The following is an 18578-nucleotide window of genomic DNA, read 5'->3' on the forward strand; positions in this document are numbered from 1 at the left end:
TATCATGTCATATGGTGTTATTTTGTGGGGTAATGCCGCCGACATTAGTTCGATATTTGTAGTACAAAAACGGGCTATAAGAGCGATCTGTGGGTTGTCCCCACGGGAGTCAGTCCGAAATAAGTTTAAGGAATTAAATATTTTAACTTTGGCAAGTCAATACATTTATGAGAATATTTTGTATGTGCGGAAAAATATAGATATCTTTAAAAAGAATAGTAGCTTCCATAATTATAGTACTCGTAATAAAGACAAAATTAGTGCACCTACCACAAGGCTGCATAAAACGAGTAATTCTTTCCAAGGCAATTGCATACGTTTTTTCAACAAAATCCCTAGTGAGATACAAATATTGTCAATCAATAAATTTAAATCGTACACTAAAGTAAAACTGCTTGCTAAGGCCTATTATAATATAAATGAATACTTAAACGATCATAGTGCTTGGATATAAATTGCTTCAGTATAAATAGGTAACGCGACAGAATCTCTCGGCTGCATTTTCAGACTATGGGGCGATCGTCGACATCTACGACTTTTTTTAAATGTAAAGTGGGAACAAACCGTGATTCATGTGGTATCAAATTATTTCAGTATAATTAGTATTATTACTATTTTCTTGTGTAGCCAAGTGCACATTTCAAGGATCGTCATGCTCACTCAAATGTCATTGCTTGTGGCGGCGTCCATGCGTCGGGTTGTCTCTCTCCCTAAAATATGGCGAGGGGGCCAATGGCTGGCCATGCGTCATACTCGTGAACGGGTGCTACTTGTGGTGACTGGTCGTACTTGAATTCGTGTTTGCGGTGATATTAGTTGTATAAACTACGTCTTTGCGTGTTGTTCTCACGAGTACGTAAGTGCGTGCTCCTATTTCACCATGCCTCCTGCTGATAGAGGTCAAATCTTTGTTTTTAATTTTTTTAATTTTTTATTTTTTATTCTTTATTACTCAATATGTCATATGGAACATGGTGTAGTGGTTGCAGCTCCTTACAAGCATTGTGTAAAAAAAAAAACTTGGCGATTAAAAAGAGTGGCGGAGAGTTTATTGCCAGTTCTTCTCTTCCGTTCTACGCCCTTGATTTGAGAACTGGCAGTAAATGTAAAATTAAATTCATATAATATTTCTTTTTTTGACGTTCATAAGTGTACATTGTTACCTACATGAATAAATAAATTTTGAATTTTTTTGAATTTTTTGATACAAAAAGTCGAGGGCGTGCGTCAGGCATGTAGGTGATTAAATTAACAAATGATGATGAAACAAATACAGAAATCTGAGGCCCATTTTATTGTTTACTACAAATAAATTGTCATGACAGCTTAGGCTCAATTCATTTATTATATCTTTGTTTAGCCAGCCTTAAGCATGTCACTATTATGTTATACAACAATATAAATTGTCATTTTGGATCCCCATTAGATAATGTGAATAAACAGATCGTGAGGGGGGGGGGCAAACCATCGGCCATCTTGCCGTCTATTCTTTAGCGGAGGGTAACAGATTTATGTCGGAATGGCTTCTTTGTTTCAGTTTATTATGTAATATTATTGTTTATTTCAATTTATGTAATTTAAGTACCAAAATGACTTATATAAATCTAGTGAAATAATATAAATAATGTCAAAAATAGTTTTGTAAAAACTTGTTAAAATTAAATTTGACGTACATTTTTAAATTCAACAATTTATTAATTATTATATTTAAGTTTCTCATGTAAATAAAATGTTTCTGTTTTTGAAATGAGAAATAAAGTTCTGTTTATTTTAATTTTACCACTTATTTATTTAGAAATTCAGTATTATGCTACTATTTCTGTTATCAAATTAGTAACTGACAAATACTACAAGTATTATAAAGTATACTACGGTAAGTGTTCTGAAGAATTGTTTGGGGTGATACCTCCTGCCTCGTTTCAACATCGTACGCCGTATTAATTCTAAATTTCACCAACATCACCTTGATGGCTGGAAATCTTCCACAGTCCGTTTCACAGGGTATTTTCTTTTGCGAACCAGTGAACTATGGAATCGACTACCGGTGGGGGTCTTTCCTAATTGATACGACCTCCAACTATTCAAAATTTGAGCGTTCTCCTTCCTTAAAGGCCGGCAAGCACCCACTAAAAATGGGTGTCTATGGGCTGCGATGACTGCCCTTTTTGGGTGTCCCGTAGGCTCGTTTGCTATTATATAATTAGCGTTATTGCTATATATTGTTAAAAGATTGTTGTTTAAACATTTTTTTATTTTTATGTTGATTAAATTTAAAGATTTGACAACCTATGGAAACCCAAAATCTTCCAATATATGAAAATAAATCGAATGTCAACGAAGCGATTGCAAAAAGAATTCGTATTCCCTTGTTAGTCGTAGCTGAATGATCTACGACCGTGATCTTAACGTTATATATTGGTTGAAAATCAACTTATACTTCACGGAAAAGTCCTTGTCCATTCTGTTATTAGATTCATATATAGCGACTAAAAGCCGGCCACGCAGCCAAGATTTACTTATTATTTTTGCACCAATAATTTTAAGTGATTGTTTTGGCTTACGTCAATCAAATGTATAGCCAAGTGCAACTGTACTTATGGTTTGCAGATAAAACGTGTTTGCTAGTTGGAGATGGGGAACCACATAAAACCATTGATCGACTAAAAAACAAATTTTATCAACATACTAGTGCCACGATGCTAAACTAGTACTTAATATTAAAAAAAAACAAAACTGCTTCTCATAAAATATAATTCCATCAGAGAAGTCACTGGTAAAGCATTGGTGCACCAACACGCATGTCTTCACAAAGCCACAGGCCTTCTATAAAAACACTTGATCAACAAAAATATGTGAGATTATTAATGCCTTGGAATCAATACAGTATACGTCTGCGTTAAGGTCCGACAGTTTGTTGGCACAATGAACAAAATTCAATAAGCGTATACAATAAAACCAAAACGTTCTAAGAAGCTACGGTAAGACTTACTGAATGTATCTTAACCTATTACATACAACTGCGAAGCTTCAGACATGTTGTCAGGAAAAATGTGCTCGACTCATACAAAAAGGAAGAAGAATTTATTAACACTGTAATAAGCAATTTTGATCTTAAATTAAAGTTGTGCCTAGAATGCCATTAGGTGAATATTGTATAAGCAACAGCAGATTTTGTAAGCCTCAGGAGTTAGTCTAAGTATTTACATATAAAAATAAAAAATAAATCAGTGGCGCTACAACCTCTTTAGGTCTTGGCCTCAGAATTCTGAATCTGTTTCATGATCATTTTTTAAATCTAATAGTACACAGCCTCCAGTGCCTGACACACGTCGTCGACTTTTTGGGTCTAAGACATGTCGGTTTCCTCACGATGTTTTCCTTCACCGTTCGAGCAAATTTTAAATCTGCACATAGAAAGTCCATTGGTGCACAGCCGGGGACCGAACCTCTGGTATGAGAGTCGCACGCCAAAGCCACAAGGCCAACACTGCTTGTATATAAGTATTTAGATATACATATTTAAAAAAATGCATTCATTTTAAGTACATATGTATTACAATGTGTAAGATTAATACATAATATGTTACGTTACGCATATTTATGTGCAATTAATACCTTTTATTGTTGAATAATATGACATTTGATCAGCCACATGACAATTTATAACTGATATATTATTAGAAACGATATTCCTGTGTGAAATGTATTGTGAAGGTATGTGTTTTGTGTATAACTCATTCCGGAAGTAGAGTTCGACGGAAATTCACCAAGCGGAAATTGATATTGACTCTGATTTGTTATGTATCTGTAAGCACTTAGAGATTTGTTAATGCTTCTCATTTCCCATAAATATTATAATATTTTTTTTAATATTCTTTATTTTACAAAATAATACAATATATACAGTATGTTACATTAAAAAACCGCTGTGGTTTGTATTAATGTAACCTAAAAATAGCAGTATTGTTTAGGAGCGCGAAAAATACATTTAAAACTCTCTCTATTCTTGTAAATGTTATATTTTTTTCTTAACTAAGAATCCTCTTCTCATAAAGATACAGCATGATTCATTATAAACTTCGCCTATATTTTAGTAACGAAACCCTAATTTATTTATAAGACCCATTATTTAAGTATTCGTAAGTAACCTCATAATTCATTCAATTCCCAATTTCAATTTAAAATTATAGGAAAGTCATAAAAAAGTCATGTTTCTGGTTCATTATTTTCAGAAAGCCGGAAGTCCGGTTCAGTTATGCTTTTACTAAATATTTCTCGCCTTTTAAATACGAAATATAGGTAAGGTTTATTTGTAATACAGAAATCGTTGTACCTAATAGCGATTTTATTCGAAGTCTCGTTCATACATAATATTTAGTTTTTGTACTGGGAAGTGCTCTGAAGTATTCTTAGGACTTGCATTATAAAATCAGACGTCGAGCCTAAAAGTTCATCGTTTTCTCGAAGTCTGGCATTCAACAACACAGCCCTTTTAAAGGCTCGGCCAACAGTAGGGATGCCAACAGGCTCGTATTTAATGACGTGGAATAAGTGATACCATGATGATCCTGTGTTCCAAAATAAACGTATTTTATTTTAAAAGGAACTGCCACCTCTACTGACAGCTGGATCCACATCGGTGGTTCCAGTGGTAGTTGGAGCTGCCACCCGATACGATTTAAAAGCCTTCAAAAAATAAGTGTACCCTGAAAGATCGACAAACACCCGCTAGCCCCCGGCGTTGTAACTGTTCGTGGGTGGCGTTTATTGGCTCCGTGGGGTTTTAGTGGGTATGCAACCGTGCCTCGTGCGTAACGCATTTCCGCAAGAAACAAAAAGGGGCTGTTATTACCGCTCGCTCAATGTGATCCAACTCGGCATTCCTACAGGGTCAGGGTCAAGTAGTAAGTAACTACTTACTCACAATCTTTAATTTAAGCCAATAGGCAAAATTCCTTAAAAATATTTCTTTCTTTAATTTGAATCAAATCTGTTTTGTCTATGTATTTTAGTTTCATTATAAAAAGTTGTATTTTATTTTAATTTAATCGACCTACTATTAAGACTATAGCGGAATCTCTGTAACTTGATTGTCGAAGCACTTCAAGAAAACAATGTGGACTTTTAAATTAGAATCATTAACATAATAATTAGGAGTTTTATGCTCGAAATCGACGTCAAATTATAATTGAAACAAATAATGTTTTACCATTGCGAGTCTCACAATTTCTGAATTAATTATTATACTATTATTAATGTGCGCAAGAGATTTAATATGCTCATTCAGTAAATCACCTATTAATATAAAAAAGATACAGAAGAACATTTATTAAAGTAAAGATATCTTACCGAGAAAAAGTATTCTTGGGTAGTTTTCATTAACAGAGGTTTATTAAAATAGGTTTATTAAGTTTAGAATAACAAATTCAAAACTTTTGTTATCATAGAAATAAAAGTAAACGGGTCGGGGTTTATATAAGGTTTTACTAGTCAAAAAAGATTTTAAAACCTTGTAAATTACAATAGCAGGATAAATTTATGATTAACGATTGATACTATAAAAATTCCGGTAATCAAGCGATGATGTAATCTGCACGTGTTTCGTTTGGTCACATGTTGGCCCATGCGCCGAAACCATCGCAAACGAATTAGGACATTCGTGTCCGCCGACATTCAAAAGATAACGGTAATTTATGGAACTTTTTGTAAGCCTTTTACAAAGTATTGTCTTTTATTAACTTAACTTTTACACAATTAAAGAAAAACACTTTTTAACGGATTGAAGTTATGTGTTATTGTAAACTTATAATTATTTAAACTTTGTGGAACCAGCTGCCGACTGAAGTATTTCCGAACTAAGGGTCCTTCAAGAAAAGAGCATACCAATTCTTAAAAGGCCGGCAACGCACTCGCGAGCCCTCTGGCATTGAGAGTCTCCATGGGCGGCGGTATCACTTAACATCAGCTGAGCCTCCTGCCCGTTTGCCCCGTGTTCTATAAAAAAAACATAATTTTAAATTTAACCGACGTTTCGCGTGCTTTACAGCGTGCGTGGTCACGGTGACCAAAAGTAGGTCTTTTACAATACAAATGCTTGATTTAACTCTGTTAAAGCATTTAAAGGTTATGCTACTTATACCATTTCAGATTCAGATTTTTTTCAGCCCATGAGCAAATGCTTAAAAACGCAAAAAATACGGGAATTTAGTTTTTACCCGGGACAAATAAAATAAAATAATATAAAAGACAATACTAAAATTATATAGATTAATTTTTTCAGGATATTCTTCCGAAGAGCAAACACTATGCCTCACACAAATAATAATTTATTAAATAGTACATTTTTTCCAAAAGTAATGCACTAAGTCACTTTTAAAAGACTAGTCGGAAGATCTTTTAATTATTTCGGTAATTTATTGTAAACTTTAATTGTCATACAAAAGGTGTTTTTCCGAAACAGTTCTAAATTTATTTTCAATTTCTTCCCTCAATTATATTAAGGGTAAATTTTTTTCTCACATGAGTCCACTTATTGGGAACGTGGAAAGGTTTTGAGCTAGATATACTAAAAACGTTAATTAATTCGTTTGCGTCAGCAGTGAATCCACTTATTCAATTTTAATTTTTAAAAATTTAATCATAAAAAATACGGACAGAGGGTCAGAGAGTCCCGCCGGGACGTCCCGGGAAATACGGAACGTCAGGCAACGCTAAATTGTTACTGGTTCTTCAAGCCGATAATTATTTATCAGGGAATCGAAACCCTTTTTTTACTTGCATTGCGCATACCCTACCGCGGCGCGACTGCTTAGTGTGGGAGGGTAATGTGGGATTCTCGATGGTGCATACCCACTCAAACCCCAAGGCACCACCACGAATCGCTTAAGCGGGATACGGTAAAAGCAGAGCCTTATGTGCTTTCCGACATGCTATGCGGCAGTTGCGTCCGCCTCTCCACGCCCATTGTTTGTTTGTGAAGATACTTGACACAGGAAGTATCCTGGGCCACACGCTTATACAAATAGCTTGGGGAAATCTGGTCCAATAGTGGCATGGATGGATCTCCCCTTCTTAGGGAAACGAAAACGCGTGCTCATGATCGTTACCGCGTTGACCGCGATCATTGTAAAGCAGTCGAAAATCGTATCGTCTTGTAAAAGCTACTATTTACGTTCCCGTGCAGATCGTAATTACCCGTTGTAAAGTTTCCTGCTTTGGGAATATTTACCTCTAGAATACAGACGAGCTCATTTAAGAATCTCCTACTTTCGCAATTAGCATTTCTCTTTTATCTTATAATTAGGTATTTATTATTTGTTTTCAAAATTTCTGTTTTTCCTTTTCATATTAGACTAAGATTATTTAACATCTCCATCTGTTGTGTATAATTGCACCATGTGTGTTTTATTAGATAAACTTTTCTCGTTTACCTTTTACTGTATTAGGGCTAGCTACATTACTATTAAAATAGGTTTATTTAATTTAAGGGTTGCCTGGGTTGGTGTTGAAGATTATGTGATAAGGCTAACCATATAATGTGCAGTTTATCGTAACCTTTATATACTTATAACCGTATATACTTTCTTATGTTCTCTACAAAATTTATCTCTTTGTAAGTTATTCTTTATGTAAGACGTAAGCCACTTCTGTTATACAAGTATTCCTGAATATTTTATGTAATTATCCTGTGCGCGTAATCAGCGCTAAAGTTCAGACGAACACTGAGATTGGTAATATATACAAGAAAGTCGTAAATTTGTATACTTATAAAGTTATATTAAATATGTTTTGAATTGGGTAAGAAACTTTTTCTACCTTATAACTGAATATAGAGTAGAATTTACAAGGCAATCGTAACTGGTGAGGTGGTACCTTGACCAAATCTAAGGCGAACCAAGGTTATAAGAACCCATAACTGACAAGTATGCATGGTGAACGTCATGATACTGGATGAAGCAAGGAATGTATCAGGATCCTTAGCAAGTGAAGATTCGTGCTATCTGCCTACCCCTATGCACAAAAGGCGTAAGTGTATAGATAATTAAAACGATAGATTTGATAGTGATGTTTTATGAGCAAGATTTAGATTTGACAGTTAGCACAAACTATGACTCTCGCATGTTAAAATTCGCACTTATCTGCTTTATAAGTACAGGCGTAAGACGATTTAGATTTTAGTTCCGAGATAATGTTAATGTATTTGTAACAAAAATCTATATAGATTTTGGGATTAGCGAGGGTGTACGGTATCTTATACTTTATATAAGCGGTTTGATACTTTGTTCCAATAACAATGGCGGCCGACATAAATATTTGGTTTTTGTATCACGAAAAATTGCGAAATCCGCGCTACGAATATTGAAATTATATTGAAATGGGATGCAAAAACGTCCATATTGGACATTATAGAGCACCGGCCATGGTTATTATGTGTGGCCCTTACATTTCTATGTCGTTTTATTTTTTTCTTATATGCTAGTATAAACGTGATCGGCCTTCTGTGTCTTTCACATATAGATTTGTTGGGTATAAAGCATGTTTTAAAGCCAGTTTCTTTAAGATGTTTTCTTCACAATACGGGCAAGTTTCAAAAGCAGATAGAAAGAAAGTCACTTTTGCACAGGTGGGGTTCGAACCTGACTGGTACCGAACCAGATAAGAGTGAAACCACTAGGCTAACATGATCTATCATCACAATAAAATAAAAAAATTACAACAAGCTTGATATTTATATTTTTGCATGTTTTACGTATTTATAATAGATTTCCAGGGTGCGGCAAGCGATTAAATTACAACGCGATATTTTTAAACTTTTATTGTAACGAGTTTATACTTCATATCACGTTGAATATTTTAAAATGATTATCTTCATAAATGTTTGTTGAGATATTCTGTGAGAATTTTTTTGAATATTCAAACTTTTTATCTTTATAAAATACTCAGCGCCGTTGACTCTATTTATATCTTTGACCGCTGATTTATGTTTATCCAACAGTTCAACGAAACTTAACGATATGGCTAACAACTGCTCATAAATGAAACATGGAAGGTCATCAAACAACTCCAAATCTTTGTCAACCCCTTTCTTCGCCGTATTCTGGGTATCTCCTAGCCTAACTAACGAGAAACTTTGGGAGCGCTGCCGAGGAACCCCAATGCGCTGCGAAACGATTAAAATTATCCCAAAGCAGGTCCTTGATTGAAACCCATAAAACCTGGCGTCGTGTAGTTGTAGACGATGGAATGAGGAAAAGCTTGGAGCGATGTGCAATGCGAGGATCAAGACTGTACGCGATGGAGACTCACAATGTCAAAAAAGTATCACAACTGTAGAAAAAGCTGTATTATCTGTATACCCGGAGTTGGTATCGACTAAAATATGAAGGGTTTCTGCAGAAATTGCTCACGGTGTCCTCCATAAATGTGTAAAAGCTATGTTAATAAAATACAATACTATAAGTCAAATCTTTACTTGGTTTAAATGAGCGTTAAAACTGAATGAACGAGAGGATGAAAGGTCTTTCAGTCTTTATGAAAAGTAACTAGATTCCCTTTTTTAAATACACCAATTCTTATTAACTTAACTTTCCTATTATTACGACATTATGTTAATGCTTCTATTATGTGACATAATAAATGACATTTGCATGCCGATTTATGTAAGGCGGATTGTGCGGATTTTTATAATAATTGTATCTAATTGTACCACTATCTTAGCAAATAAACGATTTCATTTCATTTTATTACAAGTGGCGAGATGAGAGTCTACTACGAAGTTATATAATTGGTAATGGCCGACTTGAACTATCTAACAAGAATAATTTTAAATTTCATATGGAATCATATTCAATCTAGCTATGTTGGATCTGGACTAAAATTAAAAATTCCCTCAAACATCTCCCTACATAAGCATATTCAAATTTAAGTTAGAAATAATAGGAAACGTAGCACTTGTTCCGAAACCTCAGCAATATTTGAAATTCCTGGACTGGACAGTTTTGAACTAAAAACACGCTAACATGGACTACTGAAACTATTTTGTAGAGTTTGCATCATTTCGTTGTTTTATTTTAATATTTCGTCATAAATATCGTCAGTTAACAGGAAAAATTGGTTAGTGAAATTAAATATAAATCTTTCCTAGAGTTTGAGAGAGGAGTGATAATCTCAAATTGGGATTAATAATAATGCCCGTTGAATTTTCAATCATGACAAACACATTATACACATTGAAATTTAATATATTATTTTATTTAGCCTTCTCCAGCTTCTTCTAACTGACTCTGTCCATGCCTTTCTTTCTCCATTCGCTTCCTGCTACCGCTTCCCTGAAAGGCATCTATCACATATGTTTTTCATATTATTTTTTCGCTTTAAATTTTATTTTTTGTACGCATTTTAGTATTTTTCTTTCCATTGCTTTCTGGTATGTTACTAGTTTGTTTTTTTTTGTCTTGTAAGTATACGTTTGGTATGTGTAGGTAGGTAAGATACAAGTGTGAAAGGAGAAAGGGAAATTGCCTTTTTAACATTTCTTAAAGAGACCTTCAGTTTTTTGTTAAACTTTTTCCGGCTCATGGTAATTCCCCGCTCTACTTTTTATCTTGATAATTGTTTACCCAGTTATATGTAGTTTTTTTCATTTTACCCATTATTGTTTGCAGAAAGCAGAGGCTTTCCGTTATACTGCAGCGATTGTAGCAACCTCGCAGTTTGCATATTTAGGCCTACTATTTCAATTTCTTTACTGTAGGCAATTATCATATTTTCCAGTTCCTTAATTGTTTCAGCGAATAAGGAATTATTCAAGTGTTACATGATGCGTTATTGTTAATATTATTTTCTATGGACCGCGAATGTGAGGTGTGTAAGTCGATCCTGGTTAACTCTTATCCCTAAAGACTGACTGTTGAGGTGATCGAAATTTTGTTGAAGTATCATTAAAATTGGGATTATAATGGAATATTAATTTAGCGCCTCACAAATTAAAGAACGCAACGCAAAGCAATACTGTGTTCAAATCTAAATCGGTTCTTCCGTACGCTAGTACGCCAGTAGACTGTCCTTGCCAAAACCTACAATAATCTGCCTAAATGATGATGATGATAAATATATTAACAAAACAATTCCGAGAAATTCAAGTCGGTTAAGTTTTATTAGATTTACGTACTGAGTAACAGAGAAATAGACACTAGTTAGATGATAACAAATATATTATATCAACATTCATACGATCCTTACTATTTTCATTATTTCTATGTGTAATAAAAACATTAAATAACATAAAAAATCCTTTATACCGTAAAAGTTACTCCTTTGAACTTTTTATGCAAGAATCTTTGTTTTTTTTGTTATACATCAGTTTCCATGGTTACAAAGTTTTTTTGACGTATGCTTATTATGGAAACACTTCCTACTAGCTTTTATCCACATTTTTTGCTAACGTGTAGAAAATATGTATTTATCTTTTTTAAATTGTACAGAATAACATAATCTGCAACGTATTTATAATCACTTTATTACTTATGACAATATCGATTTTATTAGGAGCGCGACAAATGCATATAAAAATAAATATTCAACTTGTTTTTATGTTATGCCGTTTTTCTTATAAACAAAAATACGAAATACGTCACATATTCATTTCATTACAATATTTATTTCTGTTTTATTTTTCTTTCATCATTCTGAGATAGTATAAACGTTCTTTGTGGGCGTATAAAAATACATAATATATTGAACAAGAGTATTGTCTTTTAACGAGTTTCACTCAAGATTTTGCGAAAACCAAATTAAACTAAACTTTGTTACAAGACATTGAACATGTGATTTATTAGAGTTTAGATAAAGCATACATCTCGATAAATCCCTTAATTAAATCTTCTTTGGGTATGCTTTGCTGTTTTCAATTTAACATATCTTACATTGACCTTTGCTCATTAAGATAACATAATATAGTTACATTTATGTTAACGGAATAATTTTGCTAAATATGTCATAAGTTTATATCAGATGCGGAGAATTAGTCAAAACAGTTTCATAGATGGTCTGTGGGTTCATATAAATATATGAAACGCTTCTATGTGCGTTTTATACTTATTCATACTATTGATTGGTTAGCCAATCACCACCGTCGACACTCGCAGATATACTCAGGCCCGCACGGTATAGTACGTTTAAATCGTGTTCGTTTGATAACACCCGTGCGGTAACCTAAGTAACCTCGGTGCGGCTTTGTATACCGGTGGGGTTTGACTACGTACTCGTTTGTCAAGACGGCTCGACGTAACGCTGGTACCGCCTCGACCCACGCACCCCTGCTAGTGCGTAATTGTAGATGTTGTCTTGAAGTGAAACTGCGCCTTGTTCTTATTTCTTGCTTCGCCGATTATTCTTGGATCACAGCTCGTTGTCACGGGATAGAGGAAAGAGCCCGAGTCTCTACGCGCGTCTGCACCGTGTCAAGTCTGAACCGAGACTGCCCTGTGCACCGTGTCAAGTCTGAACCGCGACTGCCCGTGTGCACCGTGTCAAGTCTGAACCGCGACTGCCCGTGTGCACCGTGTCAAGTCTGAACCGCGACTGCCCGTGTGCACCGTGTCAAGTCTGAACCGCGACTGCGCGTGTGCACCGTGTCAAGTCTGAACCGCGACTGCCTCGAGACTCGCCCGCGCCGAGCTTAAGTACTCCACGAGTATACCGCGACGAGAGCTACGCTTACATACATTTGCGCCGGTATACCGCGTCGAGAGCTGTGACCCTTTTATTCGGCGAAGTATTCTATTTATTTATTTAATATATTTACATTCATAACTGAACCATATTTCTCACTTAAATCTGTATACATATTTTGTCTAACTTATAACTCTTAACACTCGCACTTAATTTCTATTTATAGAGTTACAATTTTCAAACCTAACTTATAATATATTTATATTTCTATTTATGAGTCGCCAACATTCTCCCCCTCGTGCGCAGCACCGTCGTTTCTGCACGGCGACTCCGCAGGCACCAAGATCAGGATCCTCGACGATGGTCTTCGTAACTCTCACTCCCCCTTTGGTTGCGACGTCCACGATTTTGGTTATTCCGTCGGGCCCGGGGTATGTAGTTTCGATGATTCCCCTCGGCCAAGTGCATCGTAGTAGCGTTCGTTTTACGATAAAAACCACGTCGCCTGGTTGCAGCTGCTCGCCTTTCTGTAGTCTAGTCGTTTTCCTGGGCAGTAGTTTGGGCAAGTACTCCCGTAGCAATATCTTCCGAAAGTGATCAGAGAGTCGTTGGACGGACTCCAAATCTTTTCTGCCCACCAGCTTTGCATCAGGAAAATGTAGTATGCGCGCAGCTCCACTGGATCGTCCAATGAGAAAGTAGTTTGGTGTTAGCGTCTCCTTTTTCGAATTGTCAGCTAGGTTCGTGATTGGTCTAGAATTGTCTATGTGTTCTGTCCCCAACAAGGTTGCTTGCATTCCAAGTCTCGGCGTAGATATTGATTTCCGAGACTTTACTCTCGACTTGGCATCAACGAGGTTTTCTAAGTATTTTCCATTACCTACAGTTGCGGCTGCATACGCTGTTTTACTCGCGTCTGCGACAGTATGCAGCTCCCCCTCAGTGCAGAATAGTGACATACATCGCGGCAGCCGTTTGTCTTTTATTCTACCGATATGCTCTAGGTAGCTTTTCCGAGCTTCGGTGTGGTCTTCAACGATCACTCTTTTGTTCGACGCCCATCCTCGTAACTCAAAGTGTGCCTTCATGTGGATCAAGTTGACTGGCTGTATAACTCGTTGGTAATCGTCAACACAGCGAAAACTTTGCAAATAGTCATCCATATAGCGATATTTCTCTATTGCTTGCACTGCTTCTGGATATTTATGTACGAAGGCCTTTGCATTTTTGTTTTTTATATTAATCGTGGCACAAGGTGACGCAGCTCCTAAAATCACTGATAACATTCTGTTATCCTTCACTAGCGCTTTCTTGTCTCTTCGCCAAAGGAACCTGAGACTATTGCTGTCTTCTTCACATATATTCACTCGCGGTAACATTTCTTTTTTATCGACCGCTATCGATAGGAGTCCTTGACGTACTCGCAGTAACACTCCCAATATTGACTGTAGACCGGTTCTGAAGTCCGGTCCGGACAGCAGAATGTCGTTGAGGCTCACTCTGTTGTGATTGGCTGCACCGTCGAACACAATTCTTAGCTTTTTCTTCACTGGGAAGTGAGGCAGGTACCACTTTTTGTTCGATGTGCAGTCGGCTGTTACTTCTTCAGCGTAGTTGCTTTTCAAAAGATTTATTTGCGTGCTATATTCATTTTTAAACTTAGCGTCCTCACGCAGATCTTTTTCTATTCCTTGAAATCTGTTGAAGGCCGCTGAGAAATTGTTTGGAAGTTGTAGGTCTTTCCTTTTCCACAATAGTCCGACCTCGGATCTGTCATCTTCCAATTGTTGACTATTTCTTTCCAATATTTCTAGTGCGCGCTGTTCTATATCGGTTGAAGGCTTCTTCGGCTGAACCCACAAAGACTCAATATTAAGATGTTCTCTCACTGGCTGATTTATTTTGTCTTCGACGACTCTTGCATGTGCACATGTGTTTACATAATTGATCGGAGACACACCGTTGCTATCGAAGCCATGGATAACCCATCCTAACTTTGTTCTTGACGCCACCGGCTGCCCTGGCTTTCCACGTCGTATTTGTAATGAGACAATATGTTTCCAACTGTCTTGGCCAATGAGCAGCTTCGGCGCCTCAGCTTCGTAGCACACGTCTTGCAGTAAACCCCGCAAGTGCTGACACTTCTTAAGTCGGGTTTTATCGATGAGTTGTGGGGCTAATTTCAGCTCTTTGATAGTCCTTGCCCGCTTAAGTGTGCTCTTCTCGCATTGTCTTATCCCTTTCACTTTGATATCTACAATCATTGAGTTGTGATTTTTCATTTGCCCGCCGCCGATAGTTTCTATATTTAAGGTTTCGCGAGGACCCTTAATGCCGATGCTAGCAGCCACATTTTCGTCGAGCAGTGTCACCGTTGAGCCTTCATCTAGCAGCGCCAGTACTTGTTTGCTCCCAGTCGGTCCGTAGATCTCCACCTTAAGCATCTTTAAAATAGCTTTCGGAGTACTAATTGTATGGACCGTCGCTGTCTTGGTCGCTGCCTCTTCATGACATTGTTCGCTCTCCGATGTCACATGTAATAAGCTGTGATGCCATCTTCGACACAACTTGCACGGTGGCCTTCGGCATTTTTCTTTCCGGTGCTTTCCAACTAGGCACTTGAAGCAAACCTTAAGCCTCTTAACCGTTTCCCATCTATCGTTGACTGCCGCATTCAGAAATCTTTGGCAGTCTTTGAGCTTATGGTTGCCTTCACAAACAGGGCACTTGATTTCTTCTGGTCTACTTTTTTCAGCAATATTAAAAGTAGCTTGCTTCACCGGTCTTCTTATCGTTGCGCTCGGTCGTACACATTTGCTGTCTTCGAGTACCGCGAATGCGCCGCATTTATCTGCTTCTAAATTGAGGAAGTTGCTTATTGTTTGAATATCTGAGAACGATTCCTCTTCCCTCGCAGCCGTGTAGTCGTACCATCTGAACCTCAGAATCGCAGGCATCTTCTCTATGATAATTTTCACAATTTCCGGTGAGTAGAGATATTGCGGTCTCTTCAATCCTTTTATGGCGGCTACACTGTTGTTTATTTGGCTTGCGAAAACGCATATGTCGCTGGGATTTTCCGTCGTTCTGTGCAACGCTTTTAATTTCTCAAGTTCGGCTAACACCAATGCGTCGGATCTACCAAATCTTCGGCGTAAAGCGTTAATAACTTCTTCCGGCTTCGCTTCTGAGTACAAGAGGCTCTTAATACTCTCTCTCGCCGTGCCTTTAATCGCTTTACGCAGCCGCGCCATGTTCTGAACGTCCGAGAACATGGGAGATGTATCTTCGTATACAACTCGGAACGCCGTCCATTCGGAGCTGTCCCCTTCAAATATTGGCAGCTCTTGAATGTATTTCGGTTGCGGCATTACATGGTTCGTCATGACTTCCTTTATTGCGTCGGCTATTGCTCGAATGTCGCTCTTTGTTTCTATTTCTTCTGGCTTTTGTTCCGATGAGCACATCCAGTTGGCTACCTTTTCTTCATGGTCATCGTTGACGTCTTCTATAACGCAGTCTTCCTCTTCCGTTTCTGCTTCTAATCGTAATCTGGCCAGGCGTGCTGCTGCCTGCGCTTCCCGCAGTTCGCAGCGAGCCAACTCTTCTCTGGCCTCGGCTAGTCTTCTTGAGCTGGCTTTTGATACGGTTCTCGATGCGGCCCGCCGGGTATAACCCGCTGGTGTCAGAGTCAATGCTTGCTCTGAGTGGCTGGCTGCGCTCGTCGACGTGGACTGCTCGATCGTTTTCTCTTCGCCTGTGGTCCGAACTTCGGACCTAGTGGCGGAGGTAACAGTCAACGTCGATTCCCCTCGCTGCATCCCATTCTGTGATCTTGTGATTGGCATTTTCTTCTCGCAATGTTCACTTCTTGATTCACTCCACTATTGTTGCAGGATCCGGCTCGAAGGACCACTATTGATTGGTTAGCCAATCACCACCGTCGACACTCGCAGATATACTCAGGCCCGCACGGTATAGTACGTTTAAATCGTGTTCGTTTGATAACACCCGTGCGGTAACCTAAGTAACCTCGGTGCGGCTTTGTATACCGGTGGGGTTTGACTACGTACTCGTTTGTCAAGACGGCTCGACGTAACGCTGGTACCGCCTCGACCCACGCACCCCTGCTAGTGCGTAATTGTAGATGTTGTCTTGAAGTGAAACTGCGCCTTGTTCTTATTTCTTGCTTCGCCGATTATTCTTGGATCACAGCTCGTTGTCACGGGATAGAGGAAAGAGCCCGAGTCTCTACGCGCGTCTGCACCGTGTCAAGTCTGAACCGAGACTGCCCTGTGCACCGTGTCAAGTCTGAACCGCGACTGCCCGTGTGCACCGTGTCAAGTCTGAACCGCGACTGCCCGTGTGCACCGTGTCAAGTCTGAACCGCGACTGCCCGTGTGCACCGTGTCAAGTCTGAACCGCGACTGCGCGTGTGCACCGTGTCAAGTCTGAACCGCGACTGCCTCGAGACTCGCCCGCGCCGAGCTTAAGTACTCCACGAGTATACCGCGACGAGAGCTACGCTTACATACATTTGCGCCGGTATACCGCGTCGAGAGCTGTGACCCTTTTATTCGGCGAAGTATTCTATTTATTTATTTAATATATTTACATTCATAACTGAACCATATTTCTCACTTAAATCTGTATACATATTTTGTCTAACTTATAACTCTTAACACTCGCACTTAATTTCTATTTATAGAGTTACAATTTTCAAACCTAACTTATAATATATTTATATTTCTATTTATGAGTCGCCAACACATACGGTGAATAGATGACCAAAACTGATGTATGTCAGACACAGACTGCTGATCCACTTGCCAACAAAGAAACATCTAATAAATGGATACAGAAATGTAAGGCTAAGAAGATCCATTATGTTTTTGACATCATATCCATTGCCTTGCGCTAAGTATCTCTAACGCTCAATCCATTTTTTACCATCTGAGATAGACATCTTATTCCAAATATTGATAAAAGTAAGCCAATAATCAATCCATGGATTGTCATAATCATCTGTCGGTACAAGCTATCTATGGTAGGTCGGATCGGGGTATGTGGATAGACCATTTTATAAAAATTACAGTCCGCCAGATCCGTCGCCAAAAATGGATTATCTTATTAGGGTTTGGTTATTGGGATGCAGATAGGAGATCGATCGGCTGTCACGCTCTGATCTTAGATTGTTTACATTCTGAGATTATGGATTAATTATTGGATTCGGGCGTAAATCTGACGCAGTTAGGGCTTACCCTAACTGCGTAACTGTAGAGTAATTATTATTATATTATATATTATATTATTATATATTAATAATAGAGGATTTACGCCAAAAGTTATTGTAACAAGTTTGCGTCAATAATTTTTAACGTCACTGTTATAAGACAATTGTAATTAAACATATGTTTTAATACAATTTTCTTTTTTAGTCTTACAATGAAAGAACAATGTATGTATATGCAATAAATAAAATGGAAGTGAATTTCTTAAGAAAACCTTTTAAACTTTTATTTAAATACTAGCTGACCTGGCAAACGTCGTCTTGCCAAACTACTACCTTTAACTCAGCGCCATCTGTTAGAATTGTATCAAATAATAAACAAATGTTAATGTTATCGTAATTTTAGTAAGGATGCCTATTTTTTTGAAAATGAAATATAGCCTATGTCACTCAGGAATGATGTAGCTTTCCAACAGTGAAAGAATTTTTCAAATCTGCCAAGTAGTTTCGGAGCCTATTCAATTCATACAAACAAACAAACAAAAAATCAAACCTTTCCTCTTTATAATATTAGTATAGATAACTAACTATGTAATATAACTAATTGAAAAAGTGTTAAATAAACGTGGTGAGTAAGCTTCGGTGAACGGTACTTCCCCGCTGGCTTACCTGTTTG

Source organism: Pieris rapae, chromosome 7 (assembly GCF_905147795.1).
Source record: "Pieris rapae chromosome 7, ilPieRapa1.1, whole genome shotgun sequence".
Taxonomy (NCBI): Eukaryota; Metazoa; Arthropoda; class Insecta; order Lepidoptera; family Pieridae; genus Pieris; species Pieris rapae.